This window comes from Rhagoletis pomonella, unplaced genomic scaffold (genome assembly GCF_013731165.1).
Source record: "Rhagoletis pomonella isolate Grant_MI unplaced genomic scaffold, Rhpom_1.0 Rhpom_scaffold_00003, whole genome shotgun sequence".
Classification (NCBI taxonomy): Eukaryota; Metazoa; Arthropoda; class Insecta; order Diptera; family Tephritidae; genus Rhagoletis; species Rhagoletis pomonella.
Window position 1 is genome coordinate 87,974,158 of NW_023458557.1, and position 16,416 is coordinate 87,990,573.

Sequence of the window (16,416 nt, forward strand, 5' to 3'; positions counted from 1 at the left end):
CATTCTCCCATTATCACCACGCTGGATTTTTTTACTGCCGCTTAATGGCGCCTAACCTGTAATAAAGGTGAATGAAGTAAGCAGCCGGAATAGCCGAAGTTGGTATGTCCTTCTCACACAAAGTTGCTCCTGCTGTTCCAACTGCTGAGTATCCGTTCCGTTATTTATGCTGGTTTTTGCTACTTTTTTACTTTTACTAAGCAACAAAGTTGCGCACTACACTCCTTTTTTATGGAGCGCGCGGCAAGTTAAGGAGTGTGTAAGGCGACCCCTTCATACTAAGTACATAAAAAGTTCACATTAGCGGGCAGGTGGCAGGCACCACCCATTTCCAAAGGTGAGAAAAAAGTAGCAAAATGTAATCAATAATTTTAAATATTTAATGTGCAGGTGAAACGAAACGAAAATTGAAATGTTTCTCTTCATTCTACTTCATAGCAAAAAAAAAAAAAAGGTAAAATAAGCTGTTCACGTACATATATAGTTTTTGCTCATGGAATTGACAGTGAAGTATGAAGTAGATTAAGGAAAATGAGATTTATATGGTGAGCATATTTTTATGTGAAGTATGTGATATATAGAACCGAAGTGATTTTGCTGTTTAAATATACTTTCTTAGTAGGTTGGAGCTCACACAATTTTTGGGAAAGATAAAATGCTTATAAAAAAATGTTCACTCAATTTAGGCATACTTTGCTGCTACTTCTGCGAATTTTTACAAGGCACTTTTTATTATAAAATACAATTAGGATAATGCTTTTTGTCCACTCAGAACCATAAGCTTATAAAAGAAGAAAGAAAAAAAACTTGATTTGAATTGCAAATTTTGATTCATCGAGGACCAAGTAATAAAATTCTAAAGCCAACCAAAAAATTTCCATATTTGCGCTCGAAAAGCTGAACTTATGCTAAGCTCTTTTTAATGTCCAGATTATGTGCGGAGATCTTTCGCGGGATAGATGCTGACGGAACGCCCTGCTACGTCACCTATCTCATACAAAGAGTTACCCTTAATGGCGCGAATAACCGTTTTGAGATACTTAGCTGCGAGTTTCACATTATATCAATCGACAGCATTGCTCAATTTAAAGCCCTTCCGAGACCTTGTGTTGTATGCCCGCGGCCCCTTCTTATACGCCTCTTCTATACCCTTTATCAGCTTTTCCCTTATTGACGCAAGCCGATCTGGCATCGATAAAATCACCCAATGAACCTACTCTTCGGAGTATATCGTTTGCACTCCCACTTTGGATCATGGTCTCCCCAAATACGGCTTTATATGTTTCCATATTTATCGCTTCACGGTCTCGACATGCTTAACCCCATAAGCCTGTAAAAACTTTGCAAGGCATTCTCTCGATATTTGTCTGCCATTGTTGGAGTGGATGACCTTTGGAACACCGACAACGTGGAATATATCTGTTTCCAGCAAGGCCGTATTTAGGGGGGGTTGTAGGTGTCCTCCCCCTCCCCCCCTTCCTGAAATGTAGAAATGCAGGATTTTAAGTCACTAAAAACTTGGAAATAGGTAGACACCCTTTTTATTTCTTTGCAAAAAGAAACTCATTCAAGTCCCAATTTTTTCTGTATTCAATACGAACACATCTTAATTCAACATGGAATGACACTCGTTTATCTTACATTCCTGTTTCATCTTTGAAGCTAAGCTTATTCGCAAAGGAGTTAAAATGGTGCGAAAATACCTTACGAATGATACCTCATAGGTCTAAATTGGTAAGGTTTTGGCTGAGTTAGTCAAGTTTTTCTTAAACCAGTTTCTCATTATTATGCTTCCGTAGAAATTTCATTTTAAATATTTTTATGCAAACTTTTTAAGCTTAAACTGTTCAGTCATCTGAGGTAATTTTTTTCAAAAAATATTAAAAAGAAAACGTTTTTATTAATAAATGGAGGGTAATGTGGTATTGTAATAACTTAACCGACCTCTTGTTTATATTTTCGAATTAAAGTACATGTGTGGACGTCGCAGGAAAAATATAAAATCTTCTAAAAATGCAAGCTACTTTCTACAAACATGCCAAATCCGAAATATAAAATTAAAATTGAAAGTGTTTTTTGGTGATTTTTTTTTTACATTCTACACTAAAGTTTTGTTTCTCAATTTCACGTTAATGTGTTGAAAAAAAAAATATATATATATATACATACATATATGTATCAGATATGGATGATTCTATAATTAAGGTTTGCTCACTAGTGACATTAGAATTTTGGCACTCCCTTACAAAAGGTTGCACACACACGCGCACCCACACACAGTGCCTTGCTAAGGGAGCCGATTTTGTCAAGTAGGAGCCGAGAAAACTGTTTTCTGAGCAAACCTGTTTTTTTATTGAATCATGTCAGAGATGTGCACTTCGTTTTGTCATTAAATTTCTAGATCAGAAATATACCAGCTTCTAGTGAAAAAAAACATTGGCTTAGCACTCTTTGTTTTCATTACCTATATACAATTTTAAAGTTAGTGAAAAAGAACATTATATGGTGCGAATTAAAATGGGGTTTAATACATGTTACTGCGCCAACTTATTACTCCGATTGTTTTCATTATTTTTCCGTAAAATTTTTTCTTAGTTAGACATTTATCAATTAAGTTTTTTGTGGTTTGTTACCTGTAAGTGGCTTCAGCACCAAACAAGTTTTTATTTTAGGTTAAATAAGCCCAGGAGGCACTATTTTTCACTACCGTAAAATGAAATACATACATGTATATGCAAATATGTATTAACCTCAAAAAATGGTTTCAAAAAGGCTTTAAATTTATAACAAAAAAAAAAATTATAGGGAGTCCTGTAACAAAATAAATGCTTTGATATTGCTTATCTTTTAGATAATTTAACAGCAGAATATTTTACAGAGTCGAACTAGAAACTGTAATTGAATGGGGTTGCTAGTGCATGTGAAATCACTAATATCTATTGGTAAATAAATTAATATTCACTGGTAAATCGTTAACATTGTCTGCAGCTAGTGAACATTATCTAACTGTATACTCATGACATTTTTTTGGGATATGCTCACAGTAAAACAAGTTTACAGCGAACAATCTATCAAATACATTAAGAGCACTCCGCTGAAATTTACACTGTTGCTAACAGTTGTTGGAAATCTAACAACAAAATACCACTGTATCGCTATCTTATTCTCTTATACGCATATTTATCTTTAAATTTGAAATAAAGATACGAGCCATTTCGTTAAGTTTATCTGCGAAGTACAAAATATGTATTCACTCATTTCCAATTTAGGTATTCTCTATTTATGATTTCTCTTCCTCTCTCTCTCTCTCTCTTGCGCTCTGTCTCATTCACCTGTACAAGCACACATACACTTTTATAATGTTTGTTTACTTTGCCGGCCCACTGCCTAACCACCCACAACAGAGAAACGTTACTGTTGCCTATCATTGAAGCGGGAGAGTGACGAACTCTTGTATGCGAACGGTAAATGACATTACAACACGAGTGACGGTGGCGCTCAATGCAAAAAACGTTGAATGTACTATTTTTCTTGTTTTTGAGAATTTTACAGCTTTCCTTGTCGGCACGAAGGCATATGCGAATTTCAGTAAGAGCAAATATGGCCACAATAAAAACACCTACTACAACAACAACAGCCGTTAAGTGAGTCAGTTTGTTAACATAGCTGTTGCTGTTGTTGTCTTTTTTGTGCTTTGCTGTTATTGCTGTTTCAGCAACAAGAATGAGCCACAGTAACGGCAGGTACCATTTTCCACCTGCTTCGCCACACAAACACTCTCTCGCATGAATACATAAATAGGTATGTATGTATGTATGTGTGTTTAGGCACGACGACATAACGTGCTCGCATTATTTTTAATGTTTTGTGTGTGCGAATAAAAGTAAATTGCAAAAATAAATATTTGCGCTCGCAATTTCGTTTCGTTAAATTCGCTCCAAAGCCGCTGCTATTTTTGCCATTTTACGTCGCCACCCACTGCGCTAGCCATACAATGAATATATTTACATACATACGTACATACATTCATAGGCATTTTGTTACAAGGAGATTCGTACCAGGAGCACCGTAGTTGACGTTGTGTCATTTTTTGGCGCTCGCCTCTGCCCAAAAGTTCGTTCATTGCTCGTTTCACTGTTTCGTTTGTTTCGATTACATGGGAGCACATCGTTTTTACAGTTATGCCGTGTGGCGTTCACACAAGCCATGTTGATGTTGTTGTTGTTGCTCCAAGGAAACGGAAATTGCAACGCCAAAAAAGCCAGTCGAAGCGAAACTCTTGACAAAGTTGAACGCGTTTTGTGGCTGTGGCGTCGGAGTGCGTTTTGTCGTCGGTTGCGGTATATTTGCGTTTTTTAGTTATTTTCGGGTTGAAAAATTCGCGTTCGTTCGTTTGCCGCATTGTAGCACCGGGCCGTGCGTTGGTGTGTGCTTCGTACGTGTGCGTGTGCGTGAGAGTGTGCATATGCTATACACACGCGTTCACCGGACGTCTAGACGGTATCAACGCTAATGGAAATTTTTGACTGCTAGTCGAATATTTTAGAAATTTGCATAAAAATTGTGGTGCGCAAAAACTAAGGGAAACAAAAAAACTTATTGCACGAAAGTGCGGTTTTACTTTCTATTGCCGAAATCGTTTAAAGGTGTGCATGCAATTTACTTAAGAAAAATGTTGAAATTCTTTAATCTGAAAATTTAAGGATTAAAATTTACTTAATGCGTTTCATAAGTCAATCTTATGTTTGTTTTCATGTGTAACTTGTCTGACTAAAATAAAAATCAATAAATGCTGACAACTTTTTTGGCTATCTACTGTGTACTGTGCTCCGAATTGAGTTTAGTAGCGGCTAGCAGCGCCAACAGTAAAAGTGACACTATTACGGGTAAGTTTTGAATTTGTTTTTGGGGTGAAATATATTATGTGTAATTTCGTTTCTGTCAAAAAATGTTGACCTTGCACCGTGCAAAATGTGTTGGATGTTACACTCGACCCTGTAAGTGGGCATGTTTTCACCTTCTTGTAGCTCCAGCCGTTCATAATATTGTCGTTTTACGCAACAATCTGATTTTCAGGGTAACCAACTCCCTGACAAAGCTTCAAAGGGCCTTAAAAGAGTGTGGCATTTGAAGAAACGAACACAAAATTTTCTCCCCGTTTGCCTTTATTTTAGAATAGAACACGAAAAGAGAAAGGGGCAATCAAAAGACGACATTTTTTGGTAGAAACGAAGACACCATTAGTTATGTGTTAAGCGTTACTACGCTAGAAGTCTTTCGAAGAGAATAATGCTCGATGAACTAGAATAGCATGACAATTTTCTCCTCGAACCTTTAACATTTATGGTGGAATTATGTAAACTTCTCAAAGAGGCCGTATCAATTTCCGCCGCTGGTCTTGGAGGTGAAGAGCCGCTAGTCGGTAGGTAACGGAGAGATTGCGACAGTTCAGCTTGATTGGGAAGCAGTACCAAAGTGTTTGTACTACTTAGCTCTGGATAAATCGATAGTCCTCTGTAATAATGACCTAATTCAAAACTCTAACAAAACCCCTAACTAATAAACAGTGGCACATACCTCTAATCCTTTTTGGAACCATGTGAAGTCCTTACTAAATCCTTTTGACCACTTTATAACGATTTATTTAGGATTAAACATGGATTATACAAGGATTCGAGACATATGCCACTGTTCAAAAGACGATTAAGCGGTGACTGTCTGGCCGTCCGTCCGTCCGTCCGCCTGTGCACACGATAACTCGAGTAAAAATGGAGATATGTTAACGAAACTTGGTACGTACACTTCTTTCTGGCGTAGGACGGACGGTATTGAAAATGGGCAAAATCGGACAATAACCACGCCTACCTCCCATATAACGATAATTTTCAGAAATACGAAAACTGTGATATTTTAGTAACTACTCAAGATTATTCACTCAAAATTGATATTTACAAAAAGCCACCCACTTATGGTTACATGTGTATATCTCAGTAACCGCTGCACCAATTTCTTCCAAACTTGGCACAGTTTCCAGCATACGCCCACATCCCATATAACGGTAATTTAGAGAAATACGAAATCTTTGATAAGTCGGTAAATAGTAAAGCTAATTTATTAAAAATTGATGCCTGCAACAATTCATTACCAAGAAATACGTTTGTGATAAAATTTTGAAAAATGGGCGTGGCACCGCCCACTTATGATCACATGTATGTATCTCGGTAACCATTCTACCAATTTGTACCAAACTCGGTGTAGTTATTGTTCTTACCACATAGAAGCAAAACGTTGAAAATTATTGAAATTAAACTAAAATTACGGCCGCTTTTCATGTAACGGTAAATTTCAGAAATGCTTGAAACTTCAATGTTTCGAAATTTAAGGACGCTAATTTACTCAAAATTGATACACCCTGACTTACCATGTAGCGGTAGCTTTCGGAAAGGTGAAAAACATATATTTGATATTTGCGACGGGTATTTAATGTTCGGCTTCGCCCGAACTTAGACTTTCTTACTTGTTTTTCATTTAAACTTTGCAATAAATATTTCTTTTAAGTTCGAAAATTCATTTTGTTTAAAAAAGTATTGATTAGTTAGAAGTGTTGTATAAAAAAATTAGACAAAAATTCCCATAAGTTTTGCTTTTACACTTTCTTGTAATTCAAAATTCTGTAATTTTTTAAATACATATATATTTTCTATATAGCCGCAGATATTTATCACATTTAAAACGAGATCAGCGGTGGGGTTCTGACAATCGCTACGCTAAGCTTTCGTAGCAAAAATTCTCTAAATGAAGACCAGTGAGACCTAAAAGTATGCAACATGAAAAAGTACAAGGTGCAAGGTCTACTCAGACAAATCTGCCAGTATTAGGGCATGTAACTAGACGTAGCATTTTATTAGACGCACTTGCTTTTCTTTTGCAGATTTTTGGAGATCCAAATTAGCGATAGCGATTTGAATGTTGGAATCCAGTTGCAGAACCATTTTTGGAAGTGTAATAGTTTTTGAAATGTTCAAAAATGTTCTTTACTGCCCTTAAAGCAGCAGCGGCGGCATATTCTGCTGTATTTAATACCTATTATACAATCGTGTTTTCCTAGCGTCCAATGACCGGTGAAAGTCGCCACAATTCTAAATACTTCCACGCTGGATCTTCTAAGCAGCTCTGCTGTTCTTTTCCTGCTAAAGTTAGGCCAAAGCCCTGATGCTATCTTGCAAGTCTGGATCTCTGGCCACCTCCTTCTTGCTACTTCTCGAAGGTGCAAGTGGATTTCTCTTTGTATTTGCCTGAGGGGCATAGCCCTGTATCACGGCTATAGATTTCTTTCCTGCTCTCTCGTTGTCTTCTATATTCCTATGTTTGTGAGCCCAAAAAAGAGAGATGAATATTGACTGAGACGCCGAGCGTAGCTACATTTGGATTCTTTGACTAGCTTTTACTAGGTTTCAGTAAAGGATATAGCCAGGAGAGTGGCCTAGCTACCGGTGTAAATAACCGATCTTTATTTCCTGGTAGCACTATTTTCTTAGTTTCTTACATGCTTCACAAATGCCTAGAAATTCAGCCTGAAATTAGCTGGCATAGTTTGCCAGCCGAAGGTACTGATTGAAACCAAGCTCCTGGGAATATACCCTGTTCCTACACCACAATCCGTCTTGGATCCGTCAGTACAGATACAGATGGTACAGATGGCTTCCTTTTCTGCAGCTTGGCTCCTTCTCCATTCCCTTCTGGATGGAAACGGCACATGTACAATTAAGCCAAAATCAGGGCTTAATACCATCCGTCATTTTATTTGCTATCGTGGTATGGCTTAAGGTTGGGGTCCTCGCTCTCTATAGCTCTCTGAGTCATACTGCTGCGTACAACGCGGTTTCGATTAGGCATAGATCAGAGGGCATCATAGTGAGGGCTAAATTCAGTGCCCCAGTTATACCCGAGCCTGCCGCTCTTTGTATGCTATTTATGTACTTTACTCACATTGTATGGATTACTTAAAGCTGGCAACTATACTAGTGCACCGTACGTAAGGATGATAGCGGTGTACATCCACATCATCGGTTTTAAACCTCAGTTGCTATCAAAGATCCGTTTACAAGTATAAGTAGCGATGCAGTTCCACTCTTTATGTTTCTCAGCATTAATTTTCCAGTTTAATTTAGTGTTTAGAATTTATATGAAGAGTACCTTTCCCATTCAACAAATAGTTGCTAATTCAAGGTGTTCTCAAGTTACCCCCTTCCAGCATAAATCGAGCTGTTGACACCTCAAACACTTCTATGAAACATACTACATTAGATCCCTTCTTCGTACTCTCATTTTCCGCTCTCCCTCTTCCCCTTCTACTTCTACTCATAATTCCACTTGGAAACCTCCTTCTGCATATGTATGTAAGTAAATACTTTATTTTAAAAGTACATACATATATATAATAACTTCCATTCACTTACCTTATGTATAGCCTCGCATGCTCCTACCCTAAATATCAACCGTCTACGACTTTCTTTAGCAGCCATATTATTTCCGCCATCAGCGAAATACCAAATGCTACACTTCGTTTCCGTTTCCATTCCATTTTTGTTTTATTATTCCTTTTCCCTTTTTGCTGCGAGCCAAAGTAAACGTTGCCAATATTATTACAGAGTTAGACATTTGCTTTTTCGACGTTACTGGCATATGCGTCTTGTGCGCTTGCCAACAGCTCCATTTGGTACATATATGTAGGTAAGTATCTAAAATGTTTCTTCTCTGCTACAATAGCAATCCGTTCACCATTAACGTGTCATCTTTGCACCTAGACATAAGCCCCCATTTCACTGAAAAGTCTTTTTTGTTTTAGTGCTTCAGTCTAAACTCGCTTTCAATATTTGTCCTTGATTTTAACTTTCAACTACTTCTTTCTTCTACTATTACTTGCTCTCGTTTTAATTTCGCTGTTTGTATAGAAAAATGGCATAGTACTTGGAATACTATTTTATGCTGACTGCGCTGCGTAAATACATTTTTACATACATGAATGTGCTCTATATTCGCATCTCGGCATTTGCTTTTAGCTGCTCTCGCCTTTTTTGTCCGCACGCCCTTACCGCTTTAATATTTTTCCCACTTCTTCTGACATTTGTCGGTCCCTCCTGTTGCTGAAACTCTTTTTTTTCCTTTATTGGCACTTTTTTTGACAAATGTCGCCGGTATTTAGACTTCCGGCCATTCCGATGCACTGTTTGTTTTATTTTTATAATTTTTCACTATTATTGTCGGAGAAGAAATGAACAACATTGGATATTCTCATAGAAACAAATACATACATATGAACTATATTCTTCGTGCATTGTCAAACGTACCTTGAATGGTTAACAGCTGGAAACTCTGTTCAAACTAGTAGAGTAACACTTTATCAGCGAGAACTTTTTAAAACAAAGGCGTCAGGAATTCGTGATGATAGTGGCAGGTCAAACACATTTTAAAGTTCTAACATTAGGAAATTTTAAGATCTCATTAAAGTTTCCCAAGTTCTATCCATGTCTTTAAAACATGCCTCTATTTAGTTAAATCCAGAAAGCTCTTTTCAAGTAATTGTACTTGAAGTATAATTTTTGAAGTGTTAGGCAGAACTCGCTGAAAGCTTTCTGCTATCCCTTTGCTCGAAAGCTCTTCGAGGAGCTCTTGTTTTAAGATACGAATCTGTTGCCCAATCTAACTAATCCTCTAATATGCCTTTGGTATATTTAAGAAATTTTATACAAAGTTAGATTTGCTAATTATGAAGTAAGGGTCTTCATCGACATCGAGGTGGCCTTCAACAATGGCACCCCATAGGCAACAGTCAAGTATATGGGCAAATCTTAAAAACAGGTAACCTTGGTGTTATTTAGCTTTATTTTCCCTGTTGGAAACTATATCAAGCTGGTTGCTTTTGGATATAATTCATTGACTTATACTTGAAGCCTCAAAAAAAAATTGGATCAATTTGCTGCATAACTTTTGAATTATATGTGTTTAAATTAAAAAAAAAGAATGAAAACAAGTGAATTTTTTATGTAATTTTTAAGAGGGGCAAAATGAATTATGTCATAACTTTTGAAGCACACCATATTCTGATTTGAAATTTAATGGGCATTTAGCACTTATGTGTATACATCATATATAGTAGGTAAGAAAAGTGTGCATTAAAAAATAACGAAATGGCAAGTAACCCAAAGTCTGTAACTCCACATTTCACCATTTTCAACATTTTCGGTTTATCGCGTATAGTTTTTGAAATATTTAATTTTTAGAACTTTTTAAGTATGTATTGTATTCTACAAACAATTACGAATAATTTGACACCTTAGCAAGAGGTGTGCTTTCAGAATAAACAAACTTTTAAAGATAAAATATTCTGCGAGCGTAATTTTTATTTCAAAAATGTCTAAATTGAAGGCACGTTTGGAAAATACGTCGAAACGATCTAAATATTTTTATAACTACTAGTCCTTGTAACGTTGCATATACCCGTGAAATGCTTCAAAAAAGTGTTCTCTGGAAGTGTGTAAAAACACCGATTAACTACTTTTAATTATGCTTCTTCTTGTAGTCAGAATATTTCGAGCGTGGTATCAAATCGAATTTTTTTCGACAAACGTTCTGATAGTTGCTCTTACTTAATTGGAGCTTTTTAAATTCAATGGCGTCCCCAGGTTTGCCCGATTATCTCCACTTTTGGAGATAGCGGTACTTGAAACTTTGCTTAAATTTGAACTATTTTATAAAAAAAACCTGCTCAGTTTTGAAGATATTTTACTAAAATTTTGCACACGCTGGTATTTTAACATTTCCTGCACTATCTCATAAAATCATCGAAATCAGTTCACTCTAAAATCTAGCTCCCATACAACTGATTGTCCAGAGATGCTGTTTTGCGTTACAACTCCTCCAATTAAATAGGTAAAAATTTAGTATAGGTTCACTTTAACATATAGCACGCATACATATTTGAGTAGTCAGTTGTATTGGAGCTATACGTTAAAGTGCACCCATTTCGACAATTTTAAGGAATAACTAAGGTAATATTAAAAAACCGTTATGTGCAAAACTGAGGGAGTTATTTATAAAATAGTTAAAATTTTATCAAATTTTCAAATACCGTTGTCTCGAAAACCGGAGCCAACCTGGTAAAACGGGGGATGCCATTGAATTTAGAACGTCCCAATTAAGTGAGTTCAACTTTCAAAATCTTTGCTCAAAATTTACATCTTGAACAACGTAATTTGAACCCAACTTATTCTTTTGTTTTCTATTTCATGTTTATTCCTCGTCTAACTTTTGAAGCACTTGATGAATATGAAGTACACTTATATTAATCGATTCATTAAGAGAGTACGAATAAAATGATATATAAAACATAGATGTGCTCACAAATTTAAAAATAAAAATTTTTTTTGGAGAGTGTACCTATTTTTTAGATTTGCCCATATTCATAAGCTGGGGGTTGAAATCAGCATTATAAGGCTTATCTACAGTTTACTGCGTGATAGAACTCTCGTGGTGGTGTGGGGGAGCACCTGCTATCAGCGCACAGTCAAAAGGGGTACTCTGGTTGCGGTTGTAAACGACTTTCTATAGGAACTGGAAAAAGTGGGTTGTCGGATGATCGCTTATGCAGAAAAAATGGCACTTTTAGTTAAGGGACGATTTCTCGATAACCTTTTTGATCTTCTTAATAAGGCTAGTTTGGGTGCCGGATCATAGTGACTAGGGACGATTCTTTCCTCCTGTAGACTCTTGGACGGTTGGGCCTCGTTTAAGCTCGAAGGGCATGTGCAATTTCCAAATCCTTCTGCGTATCAAGCCAAAGCGGTTCAAAAACGTTTTAAATCAAGAATATTTTTGGATACAGCTGCCATCTGATCAAAATTTTTTAATCCATTTAATTAAAAAGTTAACACAGAGATTTTAGTCTGTCTGCCTGTCTGTATGTTTGGTCACACATCACTCGAAAACTGTTGCATGAAATTGAATGCAGTTTTCACCGATGTATTGCTAGAGGTCTAACTTAAAATATAAGAAGAAAAAAATAGAGAGTTGCCGCCTGTTTGAAGATTGCAGTTTGAGTAAATTATAAGATAAAGTAAATAATGCCACATTGGCTGTCAAAAGAAAGAGGTTTGAGACGGCTTACGCTGAAAATTTTCTTTTTGTGGAGATTGCCACATCTTTGAAAATTTTAATTTAATTTCTTCGATAAGATAAATTGCAATATGGGTATCAAACTGAAGAGGTTTAGAAAATTTTCAATGCCGAAAATATTTTTTAAGAAGACTGCCTCCTCTATTTATTTCATTAAATTGATAAAACAAGTAATTTTTAGCAAAAAAAGCCGACTTAAATTCTCATATAAAAAAAATATATATATATATTTCATGATCCAATGATCGGATCTAAACTGGATTTTCTTACCAGAATTCCGGGGAAGGGGAAATATTGAGGCTGGCTAAATTAGGATAACCATCTTAAGAAAAGCATGAAAATGATCAGCATCCTTATATGGCATTATACGTGTATAGACATTTAATACGAGTAGCATAACGTTAAATCGTATGTCAGAGTTTGTATTTAGTACACTGTGGGTTTGAGGCCGCTTAACCGCTATACATTTTAAAATATACCGCTTGAAAGATGATGTATGTATGTACTATATTCAATGAATTTTCAGTTTATATTTTGTGCGCTCAGAATATAATTTGGACCCATACTCTCTCCTTAGCTCTCGCAAAATGTATGATATTTAACCACATTTATTTCGCATTTGTAATTACAGGTTAAAACAAATACAAATCAGTTGGAAAATAAACACAAGCCGTAGTTAAACTGAAAAATACACTTGTGTCTAGTGTTGTCCACCAATGAAGAAAGTACCCTTAAACAAAATACATTTAATTGCACATAAACAAATACCAGAAAACCAAACAAATATTTAAACAAGACCAAAATATAAACCAAATTAAAAAGAAAATAAGCTGGGATAAGCAAATTTGGCAAAATGTAAATAAAATTATGCAAATCAGTGTAGAAACAAATATGAAAAATTAAAAGCATGTTGAAGAAATAAGAAGAATAAGTCGCAAACAGAACTTAAAACAACAGACCAGCAAAACTCCGGAGCAAAGAGCAAAAAAAAAAACACATTTAACAGAAAAATTAGCAAAGCGCGCGCCAACAATTAGTGGTGAGTAAGAAAAATATAAATTACCATAACATACATAGTGTGTGAGTTAGTGAAGAGCGAACAATAATAATAAGTTGATGAAATAAGCAGTAGCAAATTAAATATAAACCGCTTATGAAAATAACGAGCTAAAGTGGTGGCGGCCAAAAGGAAAAGGAACAACAAGCACAGCACCAAAAAAAGTATCCTACAACAAAAAATAAAAATAAAATAAATAACAAACAAACAAAAAAAAAAAAACGCAAACCCCAAAACACCGAAAGTGGCAAAGTGAAAAAATGAGCGCTGCTGCGTGCGAAAGTTTTCCCCGTGGAACCGTCGCGGCGTAGTTAGCGAGAAAATGAAAATTTGTAAAAGAAAATCAATTTCATAAGCAACAATAAAAACAAAATTTCCATCAACCCCGAGACAAGAAAATAATAAAGATCTAAACCAAAAAATAAATCACCAAAAAAAAGTGCGCCAAAGAGGCTCAAGTGCGGATACAAACAACTTGGCTAAGCTACTTGGCTAACGTGACGACGCGTCGTGGAGCCGACGCTGAAATATATATATTTCATACTTAGCACAGCTAATGGCAACGGCCGTGCAACATAAAAGGTACAGAGCAAACTTTTGTGAATGAAAGCAAAATAACCGCAAATAAGTAAGCAAACGCCAACAACAAAAGCGACCATATCGATTTTTGTGTAAGACAAGTAAGTACAGCATAAGCAATAACTTTTACAACAACAAATTACTGCAGGATATGATGAATTTGGGTTTATGTCAAAATGACTTGGGCAGCAAAAGTTTGCTGATTTGCTCATTATTTTGAAGCTTTTCTTGCAAAAACAATAACAACAATAATAAAAGTATTGCAAACTTAAAGTAACTAAAGTAATGACTGCGCGCCAGAGTTCAGTAATAACTACAAATACACACAGTAGTGTAAGTAGAAATTGATGAACAGCATTATAAGTTGACCCAGTAATCCAGCATTTGTTGGCTAGTGGATAGATTTTCCAAATGGCCTTACCGGAAGCATATTCAAACAGATTATATGCGAATATATAGAACTCGGAAAAGAGAAGTCGCGCTGTTTTTTCACAAATCATGCTTAATTGGCCATCGTATAAAACAAACTGAAATTTGTTGCGCTTCTACGCTGTTCAAACGCCAATACATCTGACTCAGAAGTGCACCAACTCAGTGTGGAGAACGTTAGATGCGAAACAAGTAAAGTGCGCTAAATTTCACTTTTGTTTCTTCCCCTGACCGAGATATATTTCTAACCAGCGGGCATAGCAACTCCCATTTTAGCTTAAAAAGGTATTCCACTGCCATTCCTGTTTGGTTTGTTGCAAAAGCGCTTAGTTGTTTAGTAGGTGGTGGGACTGCGCTAACGGTCCTTATGTTCTGTGTACACAAGCTCCAACTTCTATTGAATAGTCCTTGCGACCCCACTGCCCGGCAGTTGGTTCAGATCTTCCGTTACCAATGTCGCCAGGTCGATTGCTGGGTTCCACGTATCAGTGATCCCACAACTGGTAAGACCAGCGACTAGAAGACTACACAAACTGCCAAAATACATTACCCTTCTTTTTTTTTACAGCGGTGAAGTTCATGTGGCTATCGGAGAGGAAAAAGCTATTGGTACCGATGTCCACAACTTATCAATGGGAACTAACGTCATTCCCGATTTATAGTCCAGCTGCTTAACCAGGAGAAGCCTGCCAACAAAGTTGAGCCGTATCGCCCAATAACGCTCCCCCCAGTCCGAGACACTTGAGGTCTTGCCAGCGAGAAATTAATATGGTTTTTGGAAACTGCATGGTACCATCACCGCACTTAACGCCGTAAGCACCTAGATAACTGGTGAGGGAACAATCTTAGTAGCGTTTGACTTTTCAAAAGCATTTGGCGCCGTCGACCTTAGACGAAGACAAAGAAGAAACATTCGTGGCAACATACAAGGAAATTGTTTGACCGGTTCTAAACTAAGCAGCGCCGGTTTGGTCACCGCAGACAGCTAGGGCCCAGTGGACGGAGCTTCAGGTTTACAAAACCAAAAAAAAACACGGCATTCCGGACAGCCACGTATATAGTGAGGCCCAGATGCTCCCAAAAAGCATATTATCATCGTGAGCAAGCAATTCCTTGTAGGTGGCTACAGGCGTGAGGGCAGAGTCTAGGTGCAGAACCACGCAAATCAACTACTGGACCTGACACTGTATAGACTTGCAAACAACGACATTTGCCGGGAGACCATAACCACCTTCACTCATCCCATGAATGTCGAAAGTTTTGAATTAAACCTCCACAATGAGATTCTGGAACTCTCTGGCAGAATGGGGCTGCGTTTTCTCTCAAATTTCAACTTTGTCTTACTAAGAAAATAATCTTCTATATCTAGTTTTATTGCTTTCTTTAAACCTTCAGAGACAGAGAAAGCAAGTCCAATAAAGGGCTAAAAGAAAACGTGTTTTAGGCAAAGCCAGCTCCCGATTCTTACATGAGCACCGACTGGTCAATGTCCTTAGGAATCCGTGCAGAATGACTTAATACCTTTACGTTCGCCTCCTGATGCGGCTGTTTGAAAGACGAAGTGGAATCGGCTCAGCTGTTTCATTTCAGCTGCCCGTTTTAGGCAAGACTGAGGTTTAAATACCTTGGCTGTTATCTTATCAGCAAATACGAGGAACTCTCTCACGTGGACAGCGTGGACTTTGAGCACCCAGCGCATTCATTAATTTCGCACAAGCTAACAGCAGTTACAGTTCCATAATTTCCTAAAATGAGGCTGCATAATCAACCTCTTTTATTAATGTCTAGCGGAGCCGCTTCCAGTGCTGTAATCTAAACTAACCTAACAAAGAGTAACGACACTGTAGATTTGGTGTAAGATTTGGTCCCGCGGAGAGCTTTATGTTTTGGAAAACCTCTAAGTTCTTTCCGACGAATCCAGTTCTTCCTGGGGTAGAAAGACCTTGCGATTGCACATTCTTCAAACGCCGGTTGAGCTGACGTGGGAGCCACCTGTCCAAGATTTGTCTACAGTTCTCCCACCTCACCTTGTCCCAGTAGACTTAAACCCAATCGGTAATGCATTAAAGGCTTTTCTTAGAAATAGAGCTGAGAGATTTACAACTTCCTAGATAGATTTGGACTATTTTAGACTGAAATGTACATGTATGTACCTACTTAACCCTTTCAAGACCATG

At 37.0% G+C, this 16,416-nt stretch overlaps 1 protein-coding gene across 1 annotated transcript in view; it reads left to right on the forward strand.

Moving 5' to 3' along the window:
- Positions 1-4,245: 4,245 nt before the first annotated feature.
- The window catches only part of LOC118735729 (discoidin domain-containing receptor 2), a 532,634-nt gene continuing 520,463 nt past the window's right edge, over positions 4,246-16,416 (forward strand). The window contains exons 1-2 of the mRNA XM_036465663.1: positions 4,246-4,886; positions 12,806-13,911. The gene's annotated coding sequence lies outside the window, so the exon portion shown is untranslated. The remainder of the gene's footprint in view (positions 4,887-12,805; positions 13,912-16,416) is intronic.